Consider the following 24,321-nt stretch of genomic DNA (forward strand, 5'->3'; position numbering starts at 1 on the left):
TTTTGAAGCCTCGAAAAAAAAATTAAAAGCAATATTTTAACCTAGCCTTGCACAAAGTTGTTGGGAATGCACATGATACAGTTTTTGCATGTTGGAGTAGACAGAAAAATAAGTGCCCAGCCCACACTGTCGAGATATTACAGGTGAAATGGTTCAGGCTTCTGGGAAATATTAGCTGCCTGGCACAGCATCTTCCTAAATGTTCAGGCTTTGTACTATTGTTGAAGGCCACTTTATCATTAATAAACGAACGAATATGGTTTATGTGGTAATGGCTAGTGCTTTTTCAATGTATTATGTTCTTTTTGTTAGTTTTTACCTTAATTTCTTTTGCTTTTTGGTGCTAGAGAAACATGAATGGTTCACTTTTAAACTTCTCAGTCCAAAGCTGAACATGAATATCTACCATGCATATGACAGCTGAAATGCAGGGCCAGTATTCCGCATTGTTATCGAAGTGTCGCTATCTCACGTAACCTCGAGTCATCTGATTGGTTGAAACGCTGGAACCGGGCGGTGCCACTACGGAACCTGAAGAGGTAGCAAATACATGTTCCGGCGTTTCCATCAATCAGGTGACTCGAGGTCGGGGAGATAGCGACGCAAACTTGGAATACGGGCCCTGGAAAGGTTGACATGTATAGCATGTGCGTACACACTGCAACATCTGAGCGACGCGACGCGTTCAGCTACTTGACCCAGTGTCGTGATATTTAATCCTAGTGATGGCAGCCGCACTTTGGTGGAGGCTAAATGCGCGCATTTGTTTCCTGCGAGATGTCAACACAAAGTACAAAGTCCAGGCAGTCAATTTATCTAGAGCTCTCCACTGCAGTATTCTTCATAGCTACATATGTCACTTTAGAATGTGAAACCCTACATACCACATGTAGGATGTGTTGCTTTGTTAGATTTTGTAACCTCTCATCTATGTTGCGCAACATTTGGCTAATTGTAGTTCTCAAACAGTTGTTGAAGATGAAACCAAAGCAGTTCTCGGCACTGTCTCCCGCTTGGATTGATTTGCTAACTGCAGTTCTTTGAAACTTGCATCACTGCTAGACAGTTCAAATAGCAGACAGTTGACTTACAGGAATGATGTGGATCATGCACTTCAGTTGACAAATAGAATGTAATGGTCCCCTCCATGCATGCACCAGTGCCCTTAGATAAATATATAATCGGGTGTGTGATCGTGAAACATATCAAGGTTCTACAGAAAGCCATGTGGAGCCAGTGTGATATTCTTCATGAAGACTAAAATAACATTGTACAACACAGCTGCTGTCCTTTGCAGAAAAGTTAGGTCATTTTGTGTGTGATTAACTGACCATAAATAGCATTTTAATCAGAGTGATATATAATATCTGGTTTAGCATCCTAAAACAACTATGAGGGACACAACAGTTGAGGGTTCCTGTATTATTTCGACCAAGTGGGGTTCTTTTACATGCACTGACACAGCACAGTGCATGACAACCTATTATTTTGCCTCTATTGAAATGCCGCTGCTGTGGCTGCAATCAAATCTGCATCCATGGGTTCAGCAGCCAAGCACTATAACTACCGAGCCAGCACAACGGGGTCAAGTAATAAAATGCACGCCATTACATTTCCTTCTGGCCTGTGGTTTCCTTCACAGAACTAATGTATACAAGAAAAAGCAAATAGCAAATAGCTTTTTATTGCACATTATATTCACATGTCAGTAAACATTTTCTGGGAAGAAATTTCTCATAATATTTGCATGGAAACAATGAACTTCTTACAAAAACAAAACAATGCACTCACTGCACTCCAATTGTTAATGGGCAAGTTGCATTTATGCTACTATACCACTGCACTTCTCACCAAAAAAAAACCACAAGCCCCATCTGCTTTGGCCAATCATTTGATGAAACTAACAGAGACAGATGTTGCACACCACAGACTGGTCGCCTCGCAACATATCTGCATTCGTTGGATTTCAATTTCATGCCTTTCCACTTAGCTTCAACTGTTGCCAGCATTACTAGTCGCCCATCTTTTGTGAAATATTTTTTACGCTGTTCAGATCAGCATCCTTGTTAACGGTGGTCTCGGGCATTCTCGATGCTATCATTTGCACATCTTTCTCACCTGAAAGAATGAAGAAAATGACAAGCCTTGAGAAGACAAAAAATTAGGCAGGCACCTAATCTCCACCTGTAAGGGTATGATGGACCAGTGTTAATGGCTCTTGTCTGCAGATCCCGCTCTGGATTCCCATTCATTTACATGCCCTTTGCTACAAACTTAATCACTAATTCCTTAATTCATGTCCCTGTTATCTCACACTTACTCATTAGCATATGGTAGCAGGCTGCCCTGTTATGCGATAGACAACCTGGCGTTGACCTTTGTAAGCCTCGCTTTAGCCACACTGTACAAGCATGCCTCCATGGCCTAGGAGTAACCTTTTTTACTCGATGCTGAAGCGTCCCGGAACATATTTCAAAATATAACTTTGTATGCTCGAGTTAATAGCTCCTGCCATGTCGTGTGGCCTTGTGACAATTGGCTCGTGGTACTTTTGGCTTGTGCGCAGGGTCTGTATGTTAATCATGGTGGCTAATAAGCATAAAAAAGACATTTTTGCACAAACATTGGTGGCAAATCGTCAAGTGGTGCACTGCAGATTCTGAAATGTATACCTATATGCATGCAAGGGAGGCATTATCTCATAGCATAATCACGAGTTCTGTCGGTACCTGCAGTTACATGGCACTCAAATGTCCATTAAAGGACCACCTCAGACAATGGTTGTTGTTACCACAAGACCTGTTCTAACAGCGTGCTGGTACCATTCCATTGAGCGATGGACATATATATGCATACCTTAGATAGCTCATGATTATGGGTCGTGTTTATTTCTATGACTGCCAAGGAGTTCTTGTCGTCAGAAGCCCTGCACTTTATGAAAGCGGGACAGCTGTCTTGAAAGGTGATGAAAAGAAATAACCAGGTTACCTTACCACAACGCTAAATTACAGAGGGTGAATATGCTGCATGAAGGTGCCAAGAAGCTTGTACAAAGAAATTTGAAAGCAGGCAGGATTTTTGAAACATTGAAGTAAACAACAAACTAAACTTTGTCGAACCTGTCATCGAGGAATGGAAATCATGCAGTCATCAAAAACACATCATGGAGTACATTTTAGGTCATGTTCACAAAAGACACTCCCACACCTGACACGCAGCTTCATACTTATGAAAGATGACAAACCAATATGCAAGGAAAGTGGATATGAACTAACAATAAACCATATCTTACATGTGTGCCAGACTCGAGAAAATAAAAGGAAAACATTTTGTACAATTTTGCAACATCCTTTTCCATCCCGGCATGAGACATTTTTGAACAGTGCGTTTCTGAAGGCGTTGCTTTACATTACGGGGCCCACAAAGCAGCTGAATGTCAAACGCCGCCTAGGTAGGTTTTCTAGCAAGACAGCGGTGTAGCGTGAAAAATCGCTCCGCCGGGCCAGCGCTGACCGCGGGCTTGAAAGGCGAACTGTTCGAACTTTTAGCTACTGACCACATCTGAAACACTGAGTTGTGCATGGTCAAGGCAGAATTTTTCCACTGAGCACTGGTAGCTATCGATTTCGCGCCCTATATTATGAAACTCCGTCCTCTCTTCGATCACTGATACTTCCACAGCGGAGCATTTATGCTCATCAGGGCTGGCCAGCCGTGGGAACACGGATGCGTGGTTGTAGCAACGATCGCTTGCATGACACTCTGTGCACAAATCCAAGAATCAGCATCTGCAACGAAATGTGCAGCACACATTTTCTACCGTGTACCGAAGTCCGGCGACGCATGCATATCTCCCGCGCTCGTTTCAAAGCTGCGGCCGTTCAGTCGGCTCACGCTAACCTCGAGCATGCGGGCGTTTAAATTACATGTGCGCAAACTTCAACGACGAAAAAGAGATGCAGGCTGAGTACGTGTCTAGACTTCCCCTAAATACCAAAAAACATTGCTGTTTGTAGGGAAGTGGATCATTCGCGCTTCTGACTTTCCGGTTGTGCACTCCTGTATTGCGGGAAAGTGGATCTTCGCCTCGACGAGTCAACGTGCTGCTTGCCGCTGTATCAGCGTAAGCCATCTAGTAGATTCGGCATGTCTTTTTCCACGGCTCTGAGGTAGAATCTAAAGGAAGGATTTAACTAGAAACATCCTATTTCTGTCTGCATGTGAGGAACGAGCATAATGGCATTTGACGCACAGGACGCGTATACACACTTAATTTGTACGGCCGAATGTTCTGCACGGCGAGCTGAGTGTGTTCTGCCGGTGCTCGATCTTCGGAGGTCGATGCAGGATCTAAGACAGCGTAAATGCTAGGAACAGCTCGCTTGCATTACGGGCAGATCAAGGTGATAGTTTAGTTCGAAGCGAAAACTCGTGAATGTGCGCGTCTGGGTGCCAGCTGGCGAAGCTGGTGCAGTACGTCGCATCGCTTGCAGCTATATGCGTAACAAGCGATGCTTGCCGTGCACAATCCTGAGTGAAGAGCGTGATCTATGTTAGAGTGGATGAACTTTTCGTAGCACCTCATCGGGAATCGCGGCTAACTGATATCATAGCGTAGCAAGCGGAATGCGAACATACGCGTTCGACGTGCATATAGCCATGAGCCTGTATATCGACGTCTGCCGTATTTTTGCGAGAATCGAATGGGTACGTAGGACGTAAGTACCTTTAGACACTTCGAATAAATTTATCAGGCTATGCAGTGTTCCTTCGAAAGCTGTAAACAGATGTAGCGCGACCTGACGTGAGTGCATGGCAAACTGTTGGCTGGAGATTCTGTCGAACGCTTCTGTTCTTATTTAGAGCAAAAGAGGCACCGACGAAAATTCATGGCGCGTCTCAGATTCAGAGTAAGAAACAAAATTTACGCATATAGTTAAAATTGCCATTGTCCAGTGGAGTGAGTTGTTGTTCTAGCTTCGTTCAAAGCAAATCAGTCGGTTGAAAGACAGAATATGTATATGTAGTCTCGCGACTGATGCACGTAGGTACGTATATAACAGACGTAGTCGGTTCAATACATAAGCAACAACTTTTAATCTAGGAAATGGTCATGAACAGTTATGTCTCATTGAAAAGAGCGGCAAACAATAAAAAAATTGTCCTTAAAGTGTACTACATATTCATCAATTCATCAAAACGTGACCTGCGGCTAGAAAGTTCAGTCTCAATCTTCCTGGCCGCTTTGTTCATATAGGAAGCTGGCCTATAATTCCTCTCTGTCACTTTCTTGGCATAATTGACAAGAAGGATTCTGATAAATTTTTCAGATATCAAAGAAGCGGACCTTATAGGCTGTTAATTCCTTCAGGGCAACTCAGCAATGGTGAATTCTCAATTGCGCTGCTTGAATCAGGATTTGAAGTACTTCGAGAGTATCTGTGCGTGATAGATGCACAATTTTCTTTTTTTTTTTTTAAGAAAACCTTGTCCAATAGGGCAATAAACACTGGTTTCGGATAATGCAGTACACTAGACTTCTTGTCCTCTTGGAAGAGTGTACATGGGGCTAATTCTCTCGCTAGTTTCAAGAAAGATAGCGCAGCGTCACACCCGAGGTCACTGATTAACTTATCAATGTATCCATCGACGTAAGCTAAACCGGAATATGTGACAGTAATGGGATGGCAGGAGGTGCTAGGCTTCATTTCCTCGGTTACTGATTGTGGCCGAGCAGAAATGATTTCTTCGGCATCGACGAAAACTGCCTTGATTTTGCTCCAAGGTGAAACGTCCATCTTGATAATGTGGTCAATTGTTGCTGTTACGGCTTTAGCATCTAGCATGTCGTTCTCTCCGCACATTAGCCTTACTTTCCCTAAGAGAGCCTCAATGGGGCCACTATTGAGTTTCCTGGTGAGGACGGAGCCGACACCTTTCCCCAGGAGGTATTCTACCACTTGTACACTAGACTCGTGATGAACAGCATTTCTTAAAATGTTTCTTCGGTGAAATTTTCCTTCTTTAACGCTTTAGAAAGTTTCTTGGATGCTTTCGATATAGCTAGTGAACTCGTTTGTCAGCCACTGCAATCGAGCATCACCAGCTGCGTCATTTATTAGCCTCTTTTTACCGCTTCCAGCACAAGTGGTGTCATGAATATCAAACAATTTTTTTATTGTTTTCATAATAAGCATAATATCATGTAAAATTTCATTAAAACAGCATGCATTTATTTACAAAATAAAATAATGTTTAAATACAACACATTTGCTAATATATAAAATATAATAACATTGAAAACTCAACCTTACAGTCTTTACTTTGACTGTTATACTAATATTCTATATCATGCGAGCATTATGCAACTTACATTACATTTTTATGAAATTATTTCCATCTTCCGTGATATATAAGGATGGTTTCGCATCTAGCGCTGAAAGACGGCTTTGCTGTTGCAGACGAGTTGCTGTAATGTTAGCCTTGAAGAAGCTTCGATGTGATCACTGTTCATTCAGTTCTTTTCTTTTTTTTTTTTGCTACTCTTGTGTAGGATTGAAAAAAATTCATAATAAAATGGACAAAAGTAGCTACCATGCCGCAATGCATGTCATATGCTTGTCGAACGTTTGCTGAGCGAGTGTTTTTATATAAAAACTCGCTTCACATCTGCAGTACGCTGACGACATGCCGCTGCAGTATCTACCTTCCGTGTTCTTTCATTTCGGGGCTGCACTCACCGCTAAACAAGCGAGCGACAGCGCGAAATCATGCAAAAGCCACCCGCAGCCGCTGAAGCAGATGTGTAGTGAACAGTGAGCAGGTCGCGCCCCTTGCGGCGGCGGAGAGCGTAACTCAAGAAAAGTTCCCATTGTTGCCGCGGTGATTGGGAAGGCCGTAAGAAAGAGCGCGCGCTCTCCCTCGACGATGATGATGATAAACTCTTTATTTACTCCCAAAGAAAGACTGGTTGCACTGCTTAGAGAACATCAGCAGGGATCCCTTGAGACTCTGCGGCCTCCAATGCGCTCTCTCCCGAGAGACCGGCCGTGCATGTAGGCTCCCTAGCCGCCGTCCCATGAAGGCGAAACGAAGAGGCGTCCATGTGCTGTGCGATGTCAGCGCACGCTAAAGATCCCCAGGTGGTCGAAATTACTCCGTAGCCCTCCACTACGGCTCCTCTTTCTCCCTTTCCACTTTCACTCCCATCTTCCTCCCTTCCCTTAGGCGCAGTAGCGGTGTCCACAGAAAACAAGTGAGACAGTTACCGCGCCTTTCCCTTCCTCTAAATAAATCAGACTAGCCGCCGTCCCGAATGTTCTCACTGCGCCGCCGACGGTTTCTCTCGAGGCGCTATCGCGCGCCAGTTAAATGTGTTAGCGACTGTCTTGTTTCATTTCGGTCGCCTAGACAGCGGCTCTACGGTGTGCGCGCAGCGGATGTCTCACTCGCGGCGGTCATTTGACGCCTTCCATCACCATTTGGGCATCGAAGAGGGGATCCGAGCACCGGTGGAAAGGGAAATAAAGAGGGAAAAAGAGAAAGCAGATGGTTGCCTGTTTTGCAAATCGTTTTATACAAAGGGGAGAAAGCATTATTTTTCTCCATCTCTGGTTCCCGAAAACGTGTTAGTGGTTCTTATTAATACTCACTGTGAAAGTGTCGAAACGCCAGAGAAGAAATCTTCCGATTATACCCCTGACAAACACAAAAATTATTGCCTGCTTTGTATTCATTCATACAGTCCTTATACATTCAAACTCGGGGGGTATCGGACTCCTCTTGAATATTACTGGGGGGTCTCAGACTCCCCGAGACCCCCCTGACTTTAAGTTCTGTGTGCGCTGCGCTTAGGGCGAATCAGCACCTTCGCAATTAAACCCGCTATTCCCGTTGCTTCCGTGGCGCAAAAAATTATACACACACACACACACACACACACACACACACACACACACACACACACACACACACACACACACACACACACACACACACACACACACACACACACACACACACACACACACACACACACACACACACACACACACACACACACACACACACACACACACACACACACACACACACACACACACACACACACACACACACACACACACACACATATATATATATATATATATACAGGGTATTCCATATTTGGGGGCTAGGATTTAAAAAATTCCCATGCAAAATCTACTACCCCATTCAAGCTGAAATAACGTTCACAAAGTAGCAAACTATAGTCTACGTTATCTGATAAGTGATTCAATATCGGTACTTGCCTAGATTTTCCGAAATCGAGAAAAAACTGCTCTCGGTGGCGTGCACAATTTTCACAGAAGAGAGTCGAAAAGCCATTTTGACATGATGCGTTATCTGTGTGGCAGCGAGGCAAGCGCGCCAACGGCCGGGATGAAGCTTGCCTCACTGCTCGACAGATGACGTACCATGTCAAAGCAAAGAAACACAATAGGTTATATTCAGTAACATGATATATAGAGTACCAGCGTCCTTCTATCCCTGATAAACGGGCAAGAGCAGAGGCCGAAACGCCAGGAAAAGCTGCCGTCTATATCCAACATTCCTCAAACGCCACTTCAACTTGAGCAAGTGGTGCTACACTCAGCAGGAAGTAGTTGCTGTACTTACGCTGCTTACGCGTCCAAACGCCCCTTATAGACAAGCGTCAGCGCGTGACGTCAGTGAAGATGCGGCGGCGCTGGCGACAGCAGTGACTTTCGTGGTGCAGGCAAAACTCAGGTCGTCTGCATTGGATGCGCAGCGCTTGCTGTGTTTTCGGGCATAATTCCCAATATTCTTGCAAACTGTGGTGTGGTTGGTTGCTCCACGAGGCACACAAAGGAAAATAGCACCTATTTTCACATGTTTCTTGCGGTCGGACCAATATGAGAGCGATGGGCACCAGCATTGCATGAGCGCGACAAGTAGACCCTTCGGCGACGGATTGCTTTCGCGGCTAACCTGCGTTGCACACTTGAGCACTGAAACTTCATCAGTTCGTTTGCAACTCTTAATTGTCGTGACTGCTTTTCGGTCGCACGATGAACAGCGCAATAGCAAATGACTGCAGCTTGTGCACGTTTTGTTGTATATAATATATCAAGTTAAGACTCCGCCCGCCCTGTGAGTGTCATTCACTTTTGCCAGTGCATATATTCGTACAGAAAAGGACAAAAAAGCTGCTGCGAAGGTAACTGCTGTTAGTCTGACCTGTCACTCCAGCGCGATATTGCCGAAACAGACCTGAACTTGTGAAGCAGCTTTTCTCTGATATCACTTTTGAGAATTTCGACGAGTGACTATTCATCACCGGCCCTATAGAAAGCACGTAAGCATTGTAAGGATCTGGGTATAAAGTCATGCAGCGTCATTTCTCAAAACTTTCTTTTTGAAGGTCATTAAGATTTTGACGAACGAAATAAATTCCCACGTACAACGTTGCTCTGATCAAGCAGGATATATTTAAGTATGGTATATATGCTACATGCAATTTAATGTCCCAAAGAGTAATCGGCTATGAGAGGTGCGAAATAAGCAATGAAGAAATTTTTAATAAACAGTTTCAGAGTATATTAAAAGAAGCTTAACAGATCGTGCAAATTTCGCTGCAAGCGATCGTGGAGAACGTTGCATTTCTGTTCATGCATCTCTCCTAAAGACAAAACAAAAACGAACAATAGGAGAACATTCTAACGGGCCTTCATGTATCTGTTAACCTGTGAATGACCTTGGCTTCGTCTGTACGATGAACCAGACGTGAAACGTCTTTTTATCGAGCAAGATAAAACCTTGCAGCGCGCACTATAGGCGAATATGTTATAAAGAACTAAAAGATTGAGTTCTTGTTCAGTGAAATTTTGACTTAAGTTACCGGTACACTTAGCTGGAAATATGATTTCTAGTTCACTATAGTTGTCGGTAATATATTGTTCTTTAGAGTGAAGGTGCTTGGAGCATCAGAAAGCCCACTAAGAGTTGTCACATAAAAAACACACTTCCAGTCATTCATTCGTCGTCCTTGCATGCACTAGCAGTAGGCATAGGAGTTGAGCAATGCTGGCTGTTAGTTTTTCTATATACATTGCTCTTTCTAGTTTTCATTTAACTCAGTCACTACAGTCGCCCACCAAAGCCGCGAGCTGCTGAAGCCACAGAGAAGGAAGCCAATTCAGCGCTCTTCGCCAGGTAATTCCAGATGTAATCGACTGATAAAGTGCTGAACTACTCTCCAGGCATAAACAAAACTATTTCTGCGCGCGAACGAAGCTCGCGTTTTAGAATATTCGCACGCGCGAACTGGTTTTGAAGGCAGCGTCGCTTGTGTAGGCACGCAGCGTCTTTTCCTACACCCCATGTCGCTACCGATCGCAGCGCCACCTTTGTTTACAAACATGACGTTTGTCTATATTAGTGCCCGGGTACGTTTGCACCTCCGGTAAACGTAATACGTCTCCGGCAAGCTAAACTCTCTATTGCCATCTGAAACGTACGACGACTCGGAACAAGTAGCAGTGAATGTGAAAAACTGAAGATAGGCTTGCGATAAAAATAAACCATACCTAACTAGTAGATGTATCATTATTTCATCATCATCATCATCAGCCTGACTATACCCACTGCAGTGCGAAGGCCTCTCCCATATTTCTCCACTCAACCCGGTTCTGTACCAGCTGCATCCACTTGACCCCTAACTTTCTGCCCCCCCCCCCCCTGCTACGCTTTCCTTCCCTTGGAGTCCAGTTTGTTACCCTAAACGACCATCGGTTATCCTCTCTGCGCACTAAATGTCCTGCCCATCTCCATTTCTTCTTCTTAATTTCCGCTGGAATGTCGGTAACTTGAGTTCTTTCTCTGACCCACTCTGCACGCTTCCTATCTCTTAATGTTACCCCTACCATTTTTCGTTCCATAGCCCTCTGGGTTGTCCTCAACTTAAGTAGAACTCTTTTGGTTAGCCTCCACGTTTCAGCCCCATAGGTAAGTACAGGTAAGATGCAACTGTTGTATACTTTCCTCTTGAGCGATACCGGTAAGCTGCTAGTCATAATCTGCGAGTGCTTGCCAAATGCGCTCCATCCCAATCTTATTCTTCTTGTTATTTCCTTTTCATGGTCCGGATCTGCGGTTACTACCTGTCCTAAGTAGACATATTCACCTACTACTTCCAGTACTTCGCTACCTAATGTAAACTGCTGCTCCTTCCCGAGGCTGTTGAACATTACCTTAGTCTTCTGTATATTGATTTTCAAACCTACCTTTCTACTTTTCCTGTCTAGGTCATCAATCATTATTTGCAGTTGATCCCCAGAGTTGCTTAGCAAGGCAATGTCATCAGCGAATCGCAGATTATTAAGGTATTCTCCATCTACCCTTATCCCTAACTGCTCCTATTCCAAGTCTCTGAATACTTCCTCTAAGCAAGCTGTGAATAGTACTGGGGAGATTGTGTCTCCTTGCCCAACACCTTTCTTTATGAGAATTTTGTTACTTTCTTTATGCAGAACTATGGTTGCTGTGCAGCCACTATATATATCTTCCAGCACTTTCACGTACGGCTCGTCTACCCCCAGATTTCGCAATGCCTGCATCACCGCCGAGGTTTCAACTGAGTCAAATGCTTTTTCGTAATCAATGAATGCTATGTATAAGGGCTTATTATATTCCGAGGATTTTTCTATCACCTGATTGATGGTATGGATATGATCGATAGTAGAGTACCGTTTCCGAAAACCTGCTTGATCCTTTGCCTGATTACAGTCTAAGGTTGTCCTGATTCTGTTAGCGATTACCTTAGTAAATACCTTATAGGTAACAGACAGTAAGCTGATTGGTCTGTAATTTTTAAGGTCCTTAGAGTCCCCTTTCTTTGAGGATAATTTTTGCATTCTTCCATGGTTCCGGTACCTTCGATGACACCAGGAACTGCGTATACAGGGTGGCCAGTTTTTCTAGCACGATATCCCCCCCATCCTTCAGCAAATATGTAGTTATCTGATCCTCTCCAGCTGATTTTCCCCTTTTCATAGTTTCTAATGCTTTCTTCACCTCGTCCTTCGTCACTGGTGGAACGTCTGATTGTTTTTCCCTACCGTCAATCTCATTACGGTCCTGACTACTTTGGCTACTTTAACTATCTTGTCCATATTCGTGATGACGTTGCCCGCCTTGTCCCTTATCGCATACATCTGGTTTTTGCCTATGCCCAATTTCTTCTTTACCGCATTAAGGCTTCCCTCGTTCTTTACAGCATTCTCAATTTTCTTCATGTTATACTTCCTTATATCGGCCACCTTGCGCTTATTGATTAGCTTTGATATCTCGGCCAATTCGATCTGGTCTGTTGGATTGGAAGCTTTCATACTCTGGCGTTTCTTAATCAAATCTTTCGTTTCCTTAGACAGCTTACCGGTATCTTCCCTAACTATCCTACCACTTCTACCGCGCACTCAGTAATTATATCGCTGAAATTATTGTTCATTGCTTTTAGGGTAATGTCGCCATCCTCGGTTAGAGCCGAATATCTATTCTGTAGCGAGATCCTGAACTCTTCTGCCCTCCCCCTCACTGCTAATTCGTTGAAGGGTTTCTTTCTTACTAATCTGTGGCGTTCCTTTTCCAGATTTAGGCTAATTCGGGACCTCACCATCCTGTGGTCGCTGCATCGCACTTTCCCGATTACCTCTACATCTTGCATAATGGCGGGGGATGAACACATTATGAAGTCAATTTCACTTTCATTCTCCCCGTTAGGACTTTTCCATGTCCATTTCCGGTTCCTCCGTTTGCTGAAGAAGGTATTCATGATTCTTAATTGTTATTGCGCTCTGCAAACTCAAACCCAGGAAATCAAAACAGAAGAAAAAATGAATAACACATTGAAAAAACGACATACATGACTGCTGTGCGCGCAGCTTCCACACACAGCGACTTCATCCGCACATCATAAAAAAACGATTAATTTACTCTGGCAAGCTATCACAGTGAGAGAAATCACCCCATGATGCAAGGAAGCATAAGCGCATATGGCGTATACGAAACCCATTAGCTTAATCAGGTGCTTTCTAAAGTAATACGTTTGTAAAAAAAAAAAAAGGGAGAAAAGGAAAGAAAGAGTGAAAGGAAAGCTGCAGAAGTTTTAGATTACAGAGATGCCCACGGTACTATATACGATCAAAGTGCCCGTGAAACACCCCAGGTGAAGTAAATTATCTGGTGCTGTCCACTACAGCTTCCCTCGTAAATTAAGTTGCTTCGGGACCACAAGCCAAATTAATACCTGTGAGCGTACGCGGAAGTTTACAGAGTGTATTCATAAGCCCAGCCTTGCAATAGTGTCAATAATGGAGCTCAAAACATGGCCTGAGCTTATTAAGAATAATAATCGTCAAAAAGGAAGGAAAATAATGTTGCCGGCCGCGGCAATTGCCATACCCTAGCTGCGACTGGCGGGAAAGAAAAGGGAACGGTAAAAGCATAACAAGGGGAATCATAAATGGGAGGGATAGCAAGAAAGGTCAGGAGGAGCTTTGAACAAGTTTCCTTTGCTGGCGTGCAGGTGTCCAAGCACTGTCCAAAAACTGCTGCGCGCGAGCTGCCACGGCAATTATTTAGGCTGTCACTCCTCGTCCTACAATGTTCGCCCCACACACGCCTACGTAAAAGTGAGTTAGGGGCAAAGTGAACCGGTTCCCTAGCAGAACGCTTTTGTGCAATCGCACCCTGCAGCCTCACAAACACCTGCCTTTCCGGTAAAAAACGCCGCAACTTTAGGACAGGTCCTTTGTCGTAGAGCTGTGCTGTTTTCCCAGGCATGAGGTTGCTGGTTAATTCACCCTTGCAACTTGCCTGATCAAGTTCGTTTCACCACTGACCCCTTTCCTCCCCACGCGACGTCCATTGTCCCGACCCACTAGGCTGAAAGAAACCTGCTTTTCCTCCGAAGGCGATTCTTGACCGCGCAGATGCGTCCAAAGAATCTTAGGAGGGAGGCCTGGCAGTTACGACTTCCGTGGCGTTGTTCCAGCACCTTCTGCTGGTGCTAAAGACGTTTTTTCACATTCCACAAGGATCACTATCCATGCTTTCAGTATATATGAACAGAGGGCCCGAAAAAAACAACTAATAAAATATTCGCTATGACCAACCTTCACACTTTTTCAAACAGCAATGTACTTAACAGGGCCCAAACAGAATTTTAGTTAGATGATTTTCGAGGCGGGTGCCTGTATGCTTTGAAAAATCTCCATTTACGCAGACTGCGCGTGGTCGTGCTGTTTTGAATCGGGTTTTCCGCTATTCGTGCACGTTCTGCAAACGGCATCTGAGATGCTTCGCGGGTCCTTGTTGGCGTACATGTCACTTACTACTCGCTTATTAACTAATCCTTCAGTTTTTGCCTTCCTTATCTGAAACATGGACCCGTGCAAGCTGCCTCATTATATGAAATACCACCAAAGCCTCCCTTTAACCAAACCAGATATGCGCATGCGTGGTCTAGCTGTAGCGTGTATAACTCGATATTGAAAGGTCCCGGTTGTTTTCGACTCCTACCTCACTCTCCCATCTCGAATGAAAAGCCCGAATCAGGTCACGTGGTCTGTCAGACAGCCTGATGACCAGCTAGTGCACGCTGACTGTTCCGAGAGTGCGAGCGCACGTATATACCAGCATGTCAGTTCTCATCTTAGCCGCTGTATGGGGCCACCTAATCAAAATGGCCACGGTCGATAAAACGCTTTGTACCACCTGACAGAAGCATACCCGTGATTTCTCGCACACAATGGATGGATGAATGGATGGATAAGGCTGAACCCTTTGAATCGGGCGGCGGCGCCACAGGCCGCCTAGCCGTGAATATTAATATATAAGTTGTGGACCTATTCTTGCCTTCCTTTCTGCCACCAATCAGCTAACCTTCGTTTGGTTATTTCTATCCTTTTAAAGTCTATTTTCCCTTCATTATCCTTAAACCCCAATGCTTTGGCTAAATCTGGCCCATTGCCTTGAACTATAGGGCGGAGCCCTTTATAGGAAATTATTAAGTGTTCAGGCGTTTCCTCATCCTCCCCACGCACCCTGCACAGCGTGTCTATCTCTTGGTACTTGACTAGGTACGTCTTAGTCCGCAATACTCCTGTCCTAGCCTCGAACAACAATGGGCTGCCCCTAGAATTATCGTAAATGTTTTATTTGGCTATTTCCTGCTTGAAAGTTCGGTACATTTCTAATGCCGATTTAGTCTCTATCCCTGTTTTCCACAGACCCCTCTCTGTTTCCTTAACCTTTTTCTTAATTGATAATTCCTGGCTGGTCCCCCTACTGCTGTCCAAATATTTGCTTGCCAATTTTCTTGTCCGCCTTCCCCATCTTGTGTCAACATTCCTCATGTAGAGGTAGCTGAATACTTTCCTAACCCACCGCTTTTCTCCCATTTTTCTCAATCGTTGCTCAAATGCTATCTTGCTGCCAGCTTCCCTGCTCTCAAAGAAGACCATCCCAGGTCAACCTGCACACCCTGGTTTGGCGCATTCCCATGAGCTCTCAAAGCAAGCCTACTCACCCCGCGCTGCTTAATTTCCAACCGTGCTCGGACCTCTGATCTCATACACAGGACTGCATTGGCAAAAGTCAGATTAGGAACCATCACCCCTTTCCAAATCCCTCGCACCACTTCATACCTATTGTAATTCCACAGCGCCCTGTTTTTCATGACGGCTGCGTTTCTACTTCCCTTAGCTGCCACATATTTTTCATGCTCCGTTAGGTATTCAGCTCCAGTATTTATCCACACCCCAAGATGCTTGTACTTATCCACTACTTCCAGCATGTCTTTCTGTATCCTATGTTCGCCAGCCTCATTATCATTAAAAATCATGACTGTCGATTTTTCCTTGCTAAACTGCAGACCTAACTTATCTCCCTCTGTACCGCAGATATCCATCAACTCCTGCACATCTACCGTGTTGTCAGCCATCAGTACTATATCATCTGCATACATTAGTCCTGGTAATGACTGTGGGATAAATTCTCCTTGCTTGAATAAAGAAAGGTTGAAGCCGAGTCCACTCCCCTCTAGTTTAGCCTGTAATCTTTGCAGGTACAGCATGAACAACAAAGGTGACAGGGGACATCCTTGTCTAAGCCCCTTCTTTACCTCTACAGGCTTCGACACCTTTTTTCCCCATTTTATTAGCACCTTGTTATCCTTATAAATATCTTTTAAAATATTGGTCACTCCGCTTTCCACACCTAACACATCCAGAAAACTCCATAAGTCTTCTTGAAGTACACTGTCATAGGCTCCTTTGATATCTAGAAAAGCTAGCCATAGGGGTCTGTGTTCCTTTTCTGCTACCTCGATACACTGTGTCAATGAGAACAGATTGTCCTCTAACCTCCTTTGTTTCCGGAAGCCATTCTGGAGCTCTCCCAGCACCCCCTTGCTCTCTACCCATGCCTGCAGTCTGTCCTTTATAATCTGCATCACCACCCTGTAGACCGCTGATGTTACTGTTATGGGACGATAGTTGCCTATTTCAGCTTTGTCCCCCTTTCCCTTATATATCACGCTCATTCTACTTAGCCTCCATTCATCAGGAAACTTGCCATCCATTAACATTTTGCTCACCACCTCTCTTAACGTTTCCTTAGACTTTGGGCCCAACATCTTTAATAACCTAATAGGAATACCATCTGGGCCTGCTGGTGTGCTACATGGTACTCTCTTCTCAGCCCTTTCCCACTCTCTTTGTCCAATTGGAACAATTGCACTAACCGGTCTATCGTCCTCTACTAAGGCACCTACTACATTTCTTTGTTCTTTAAGCTTTTCTGACATCGTTAGTCGTATATGCTCTATTGCCTTTTCCCCTTCTAGCCGAATACCTTGATCTGTAACAATAGACCTCTGCTCTAGGCTAGTCTTATTACTAAGGGAATTCAGATGTTGCCAGAATTTCTTAGCTGCATTTTTATCTCTTTTGTTTACTTCTGACAGCCACTGGGACCCTTGTCTTCTAATTTTCTCATTGATTAAGTAGGATGCCTCCCTTCTACATTTTATGTATTTATCCCATCTTCTCTCAACGTCTGCTTCTGGGTCTCCCCTAGCTTAGAATATCTGTGTTCCCCGGAGGCTTCCTGACGTTTCTCTATGGCTTTCTTCACCTCCCCATCCCACCAGCTCTTTGGTTTTTGTCTTGTCCTTTTTTTTCCTGACTCGCACCTTAGCCAACTCTAGCCCAAACAGTCCCATTAACTTTGTGTATGCCCACTCTGCTTTATTATCCTTAGAGATTACTGCTTCAATTTGGGTGCTTGCTGTTTCTATTTGCTGCTCCGAGTAAAAGATCCCATCTGGCTGGTCATCATGTTTCATTCCTGAATTATTTTTTATTCCAAACCTCATCTTAATCCGTTTGTGATCACTGCCTAGACTCCTGGCACCATGTTCATCTATGTTCATGACCCTTAGCCTATCGTACATCCTGTGTGACATTATCGCATAATCTATTGCCGAATGCAGACTCCCTACCTCCCACGTTATGACCCCGTCACACTTCTCAGTACTGTTACAGACAACTAAGCCGTGTCTTTCACACATATCCAGCAGCATGGTACCTGTCGAGTCTGTGTATCCATCTATATCTTCTATTGAGCATTCATGTCCCTACTATAATTATTTCGCATCCTTTTCCTAGCTTATTAATGTCACCTGCTATACATTCTACGATTTTTTTGTCTTCCTCTTTGGCAGTTGCTCCTGTCCACAGGCATACAAAGCCAAGGAGTGTTTTCTCCCCTGCCACTTTTCCTTTTAGCCATAAATGTTCCTTACATTCTTGTTTGCCTCTTTGCCAATTTGTACTTTTATGGATGAATGCCCCAATTCCCCCTCCCTTTCTGCTGCCCTCTGTTCTGTTGCAGTATTCCCATGCATAATCAGGGTTACAGGGTGGTTGCTCCATGTCCCGAAGATGCGTCTCCACTAATCCATAAACCATTAACCTCTCCTGCCTAAGCTGCTCTTCTATTTCCTCCCATTTTAGCCTATTCCTGCCTCTTTGCATGTTAATATACCCTATGTCTGAATTAATCTGGCTCTTGCGCGTATGCCTGTTGCTTCTCCTATGGCTTCTATGTTTCCCTAGTCTACGTTCGTCCTCTTGGTCGCCTTTGTTTACACTGGTGGCTTCAGGGCCTTGGGCCCTCCTTAAAAAGCTGTTGCCTGGCGGCCTATCCTGCCTCCTACCCTCCTACCAGTGGTCCCGCTGTAGTGGATGCCTTCTCGTGCAAATGGGTGGAGGCCGACCTCGTACACGACCCTGTTAACCTCCACTGTGGTGTACCCAAGTCGTCGGCTTAGGCTCCTAATGACCCGGTTGGAATCGACTGCTCTTCCCTCTGTTCTGCTGGACTGCCCTTCTACTTCCGGGATTGTGCATACAGTCACGTGTACTTTCTCAGAGGCCTTCTTTATGTTATTTATACCTACTTCTAACTGCCTCCCGAGATTCCGGCTCGTCCCCTTCAAGACATCATTGAGTCCAGCATGGATGATGACCAGGGTTTCTACATCCCTGTTGTTCCCTACCACCTCCTGGGCTTTGGTCATCGCTTCAACCATACCTTTCCCCGATTGGGCCTCCACCTTCAAACGCCTGTCACCCTTCACTGTTGCTAGGACAGCCTCCTCAAACCTTGCTACATTTGAGTCGCCCACCACCAGGACTCTCCTGCGATCTAGCCTTTCATCTCCAGCTTGCGCCAACTGCCGCCCGGTTTGCTCTCGTTGGTTCTCTTGTCGTAGCGGCGTTTCACCTTTCTCGCGCGATTCCGGGCTTGTCGCTAGCCCTCCCGCGAACTGTTTTGCTACTTCGCTGTAGCATCGTGTGGCCGCCTCTTGCGACTCCACCGCCACCGGGTGATTTTCTCTGCCCGCCTCCTTTCCATCTCCTTCATCCTGAAGGGACTTCACGCTGGTCTCATCCACTCCCTGACTTTGCTCCGACCCGGGGTCTTTAGCTGCCCGCGCCATAAGCGCCTTCACCTGACCTTCCAGCTCGGCTCGCTTTTTTTGTCCTTCCCTGAGCTGAGACCCTATCTCCTCTAGCTGGTCGGTCTTTACCTCTTCCATCCTAACCAGCTCTACCGCCTGTGCCTCCAGCGCCATTCTCTTCTCCCTCTCAACCTCCAGGTCCCTCCCGAGCTCCTGAATCTTTACGGCCCATTCACCCTCCAGCCTCAGAATGGTCTCCTTAAACCTAACGCACAACTTGCACGAGAAACTAGTCTCCCCCGCGTCATCTAAGCTTTCAAAACCAGTTTCATCCATGTAGCACCAGCGCCTGCACTCGTCACATTGCACCTGCTCCTCGCCCCCCATGTCTTCCTTAACTTACGACCCATAGGCAGCCCGCCCACCTACCTAGGGAAAATCGGTTACCTCCGCTTTCCCTGGTCCTATGATTTGAAAATTAGTGCTTTAATGAATGCAGGAGAATACGCTTTCAAAGCTAAACAATAAATATAAAAGCGCACTTAGCTTCGGACGACGTCGCTGGCAAATTCCCTCGCCGCCGAATGTGTAAGCCCCGCACGTGGAAATCGCACTACGGCCCAATCGTAGCTCCCAGCGCCCCAAACGGCCAGTGGGATCTTTGAAGGAGGAAAGCCAAAACAAGGCACGATTGTCTATTATAACAGTAGAAGGGCGGCCAAGCAAATAAGGGCGGAATTACGTAATAGCCCAAACAAGTGCCAGGCACTCTCCCTCTGTGACAGAGTAATTTTGTTCGGGCGTAGATAGCAGGCGGCTGGCATACGCAATCACCCTTGTACGGCCGTGTTGTCACTGAGCCATGGCCCCCCTATGCCATGGCCACTTGCGTCGGTGCGGAGATCAGTATTGGCAGGTGGGTTGAAATGGGCCAAGACTGGTGGAGTAGTGAGGGCAGCAATAAGCTCCGAGAAAAGTGCACCTTGTTTAGGCTCCCAAGAGAATAAAACGTCTTTCTTGAGGATGTGAGTAGGAGGGCGAGCAAGGGCTGCTAACTTCGGGACGAATGGTTGGAAATGGGAACATAAGGTTAAGCTTCCAACATCGGTGGATGAACGCGGAGTGGGAAAATCTATGACGGCATTAATCTTGTCTGGACAAGGCTGAAACCGGCAGCATTAACCAAGTGACCAAGGGGTTTCATTTCTCACTGAGCGAAGCTGCACTTCAAGTTAATTTGAAGGAAGTCCGGCGCTGCAAAAATGCGTAAGGTTGTAAAAGAGCGAAGCAGATGGCTGACAAATGTAGAGGAGAAAACAATTACGTCGTCAAGATAACACAAAAACGTGGTCTACTTGAAGCCTCTGAGCAAAGAGTCCATCATACGTTGTTGGGGCATTGCAAAGGCCAAAAAGCATGACTTTGACTTGGTAGAAGCCGCCAGGAATGATGAGCTCTGTTTTTCGCGCTCTCTCGTCGACAGAGATCTGACAGAAGCGCGAGAAGTGATTGATTTCTTGGCTGTAAGGTGGCGGTCAATAGGCTCTTCGAACAGGTCTTGGAGCTTCTGCTTGCAGATATTCCATAATTTCAGGTCATCTTAATGAGTTTCAAACCACACCTGCGCGGAAGTCAAGTAAAAGATGGCATTCGCGAGCATAAGTGGGGGATCCTACCTGTTGTGCATGCTGACGCATTCGTACAGGGCCAGCCAGTCGTCTACATCAACGTCGTCGGTCCCGCAGAAGGTTCCGGGGTCAAGGGGGTTGGCCATGACGACAGCAGGTGCGGCGGCCGCAGAAGAAGCGGCGTCTGAAGTCATTGTGGTGGTACCGACGTGGCGACCGCTGCGGAAGTCCAGCTTGTCACAGGGGATCGAATGGTGGATGCACCTCTACCAAGAGATCTAACGTGGAAGGCCCACAGTCCGATAGCTGTCCGCACAACTAACGTTGATGTTGTTGTTGTTGTGCCCTCAGACAAGGGCACATACCCAAGAGGAGGATTGGCCACACGTGAAACCAGTATTAAGGGAGTTGCGCTGTCAGTATAAATATGCAATACGACAGGAAAACGCCCTACTGATCAGAAAACAAAAAGAAAAAATTTCAACTCAGTAAGAACCTGAACAGGTGAAGCAGCGGAATCGGTGCACCTAGCAAAAAATCCCACCAGAGACATTACCAGTTTTGTGTACCGCTGAGCGTACTGCCTCGATGCTGAAACCCAGCTGAGTAGCGCAAAACGAAAATAAATTTTGAACAGCCAAGGATATAGATAAATTTTTGCTACGAATTTCAAGGAAACGTTTTCGGAGGGAGGCGAAACGGCGACAGGTAAGAAAAAAATGTTCCAGCGTCTCAGGTTCATTGCAGTATGAACACATGGCTGAAGGAGCACTACCCGATATCTATGAAGATAAAAATTAAGGGAAGGAATCCTACACCTGAAATTTGTCACACATACATCGCACTGTCGGGAAAAGCACTGTCCAGGATTCCATTTATACCTGAAATGCTGGAAGTCATCAAAAGATAAAGAGACCGAATTTGAGGATTTCATCCAAAGAAATTGTTTGAATCGCGCCGCCACCCATAACGAGAAGTCTGGAATTATTGACAGGATAGGTTCGTTCAAAGAAGTGGATGCAAGGATATCCGTGGATTCGATCATTGAAATTCCACAGTGCCCAGGAACCCACACAAGTCTAATTTCTCCGATATGAGACGGCGCGAGGTCGTAAAACTGGCAACGCAAAGAAGATGCAGTCGAAGAAGTAAAGGCAGTACAAACTGAATGAGTCCGTCACTACAATAACTTCGTGGTGATCTAAACAAACTCTCCGAATGGCTAAAACAACGGCTAAATATTCCGCAATACATATGGGGGTATAATCGGGAAGGCAGAGTGAAAAAGCCCAATCAAGTTGAGAAGAAAAAATACCAGCACCCGCGTTTTCCTCGCTCTGTGTAGCATCAGTGGCAATTGCAACATATGAATGGAAATGTTGCAGATATGTTCATTCAAAATGGAAACCAAGATAGACACACGCAAAGAGTTGCTATAATTGGGATAAATGTCATCATGGACTAAATTGCCTTGACGTAAATGAGAACTGGCTTGTAAAAGAGAGCACACATCTACTGACAACGGAGTTAATAGCGACTGCACATATACAACATGCGGTCTCTGATAGCGAGACCAATGCTACGAAAAAATAAATTAGGTGAGGTAATGAAAATTGTTTGTGAACATCATAGGTAAGAATCATATAATGTTAGAATGGAATGTACCGTAAGTTGCTGAAAACGGGGTTTAAAAGGAAGTACCCAAGCCACAGAGTACAAGAAATTTAATGCCACAAAACTCGGAAGGCCCAGGCAAAGTCTTAATGCTTGCCTTTCAATCAAGAGAAGTGGTCGAAATTTGTAAGCCGCGCAGCCTGTTAACAAGACTCAGCCGAATTCGAGAATAGTGCGAACATAAAGTTTATAGATAGATTATAACAAAGGCAGATCTTCTCAATCCATATCTCCTGAGGCTGATGCGACGTATTAGACCTCAAGGCATGCTCCCCTTTGCGCTTAATTTGCTGAATGTGAGGTTAAATATGTAGCGCTGTTTTTCCTTTGGTTAAACACAATGTCAAATCAACTAGCCCAGCAAGAGATAACGTGATTTCTCCAGCTCATTGAAGAATCATAGAAAAAGCCTAAGTACTTAAGAGTTGTCACCTGAACTAAAGGTTCTAGATGACACGAAAGGGAAATAGGAACAGGTTGATTGACCGGAAAGTCTAGAATGAAGACATTATTGACATTTAGATAGCAGCTCAGATCTCACCACCCTCATCGTCATCGTCTTCTGGCTGTCGCACTTAATCACCTTCTGCAGCACGACCAGAGAATACCGCTAAGTAAAAATATTAGGCCAGTTTAGTGGAACGTTTCAGCGAAAGCTTTCGAAAAGCCGATAAAGACAGCGTCTAAATGTTTTTCATTATTAATTCCTTTGTCAAAGTCACGCCTTTATTGAGCCAGTAACCATTACTGTATATGTTCCTCGGTCAGCGTTGGGTAGAATACATGGATTATGACCTCGTGATTAGTAGCGGCGCCGCGCTGAGAGTAAATTGTTTCAATAAAGCAATGCTTGCCTTTTCAAACTGCGCGGCTGATATAGAAAATTTCACTGCATTTTTTCGGGGCTCGCCGGAGACCAATCGTATTGTGATGACTGAATGCCCAACAAAACGGCCAAATAAAACACGAAACTTGGCTTTTTCCGACCTTCTATTCTCCATGGCGGATGCAGTACCGCAAGCTACAGGTTATCAAAAAAGAAAAAAGAAACTCCTGTATCTCATCTGTTCATCTCACCTCTCCGTGGGGAACAAAACCAAAACTGCATGAAGACGCTTTTCTCTGTGCTGAAGTTAGTTGTTGCCCACGCGATAAAAAAAAATACTATGGTAACTGCACATGTTGCTGTGCTGAGGGCTAGGATCCTGAAATGACGGGGAGAGGTTGTAGGTCTCATCCCCCCCACCCATTCAGGCAGAGGGCGCTCCCCCCCCCCTCCCCCCGCACACCAGCCTTCAACCAATCGCACTCTTGATTTCGATAGAGGCTAATTGTAGTACAGCACAATTGGGCTGCAGGTGGATTAGTTGGCTTAGTCGCCAGTCATAAAGCATTGCTTTTGAGTAAACTTAGTCAATCACATCCCAACTGAAGCCATTGACTGAAGAACATGTTTTGTGCAAACACATTTAATGAGGTTGGTCACTTTTCATTAGTAAAATTTTTTATAAACAGGTATTGTGTCTTGTGAGGTTGAAATGAACAATACAAACTGAAAATAAATTCATGAACACCTGAACAACAACTTCCCTGAGCGGTTGCAATTACAAATACAAAATATAAGATTCATCAAAAGAAAAACAGAAACAGAGACTCGAATACTTCCCCCGACGCACAAACAGTGTACCTCTCCTGTTTGCAAATAATGTAACGTTCTGGATGCACGTAGATGTGTGGTCGTGCCCAACAAAACCATCTTGGTGGGGAAAAGCGACTTCTTCCCCGTCTCCCTGTTTTGGGGAGTTTCATCGAGTCGTCCGAAGGTGCGCAATTTTTGTTTCAGATTGTGTATTAGTCATATTTCGATCGAATGCTAGTACATGGTACTACCTAATACGTTACCAATTAGCGAATGGCAACTACAAATTTGTCGCTAGTCTTCAGCAAACCTGCACTTCGGCGTCATTTTTGTGTCCCTACAAGTGGCGTGAC

The 24,321-nt window shown here is 45.1% G+C and overlaps 1 pseudogene; it reads right to left on the minus strand.

The window, feature by feature from the left end:
- Positions 1 to 18,208: 18,208 nt before the first annotated feature.
- Positions 18,209 to 19,414, minus strand: LOC146195283 (uncharacterized; annotated as a pseudogene).
- Between the last annotated feature and the right edge of the window lie 4,907 nt (positions 19,415 to 24,321).

This window comes from Amblyomma maculatum, chromosome 3 (genome assembly GCF_055883805.1).
Source record: "Amblyomma maculatum isolate TAMU_Amacu chromosome 3, ASM5588380v1, whole genome shotgun sequence".
Lineage (NCBI taxonomy): Eukaryota > Metazoa > Arthropoda > Arachnida > Ixodida > Ixodidae > Amblyomma > Amblyomma maculatum.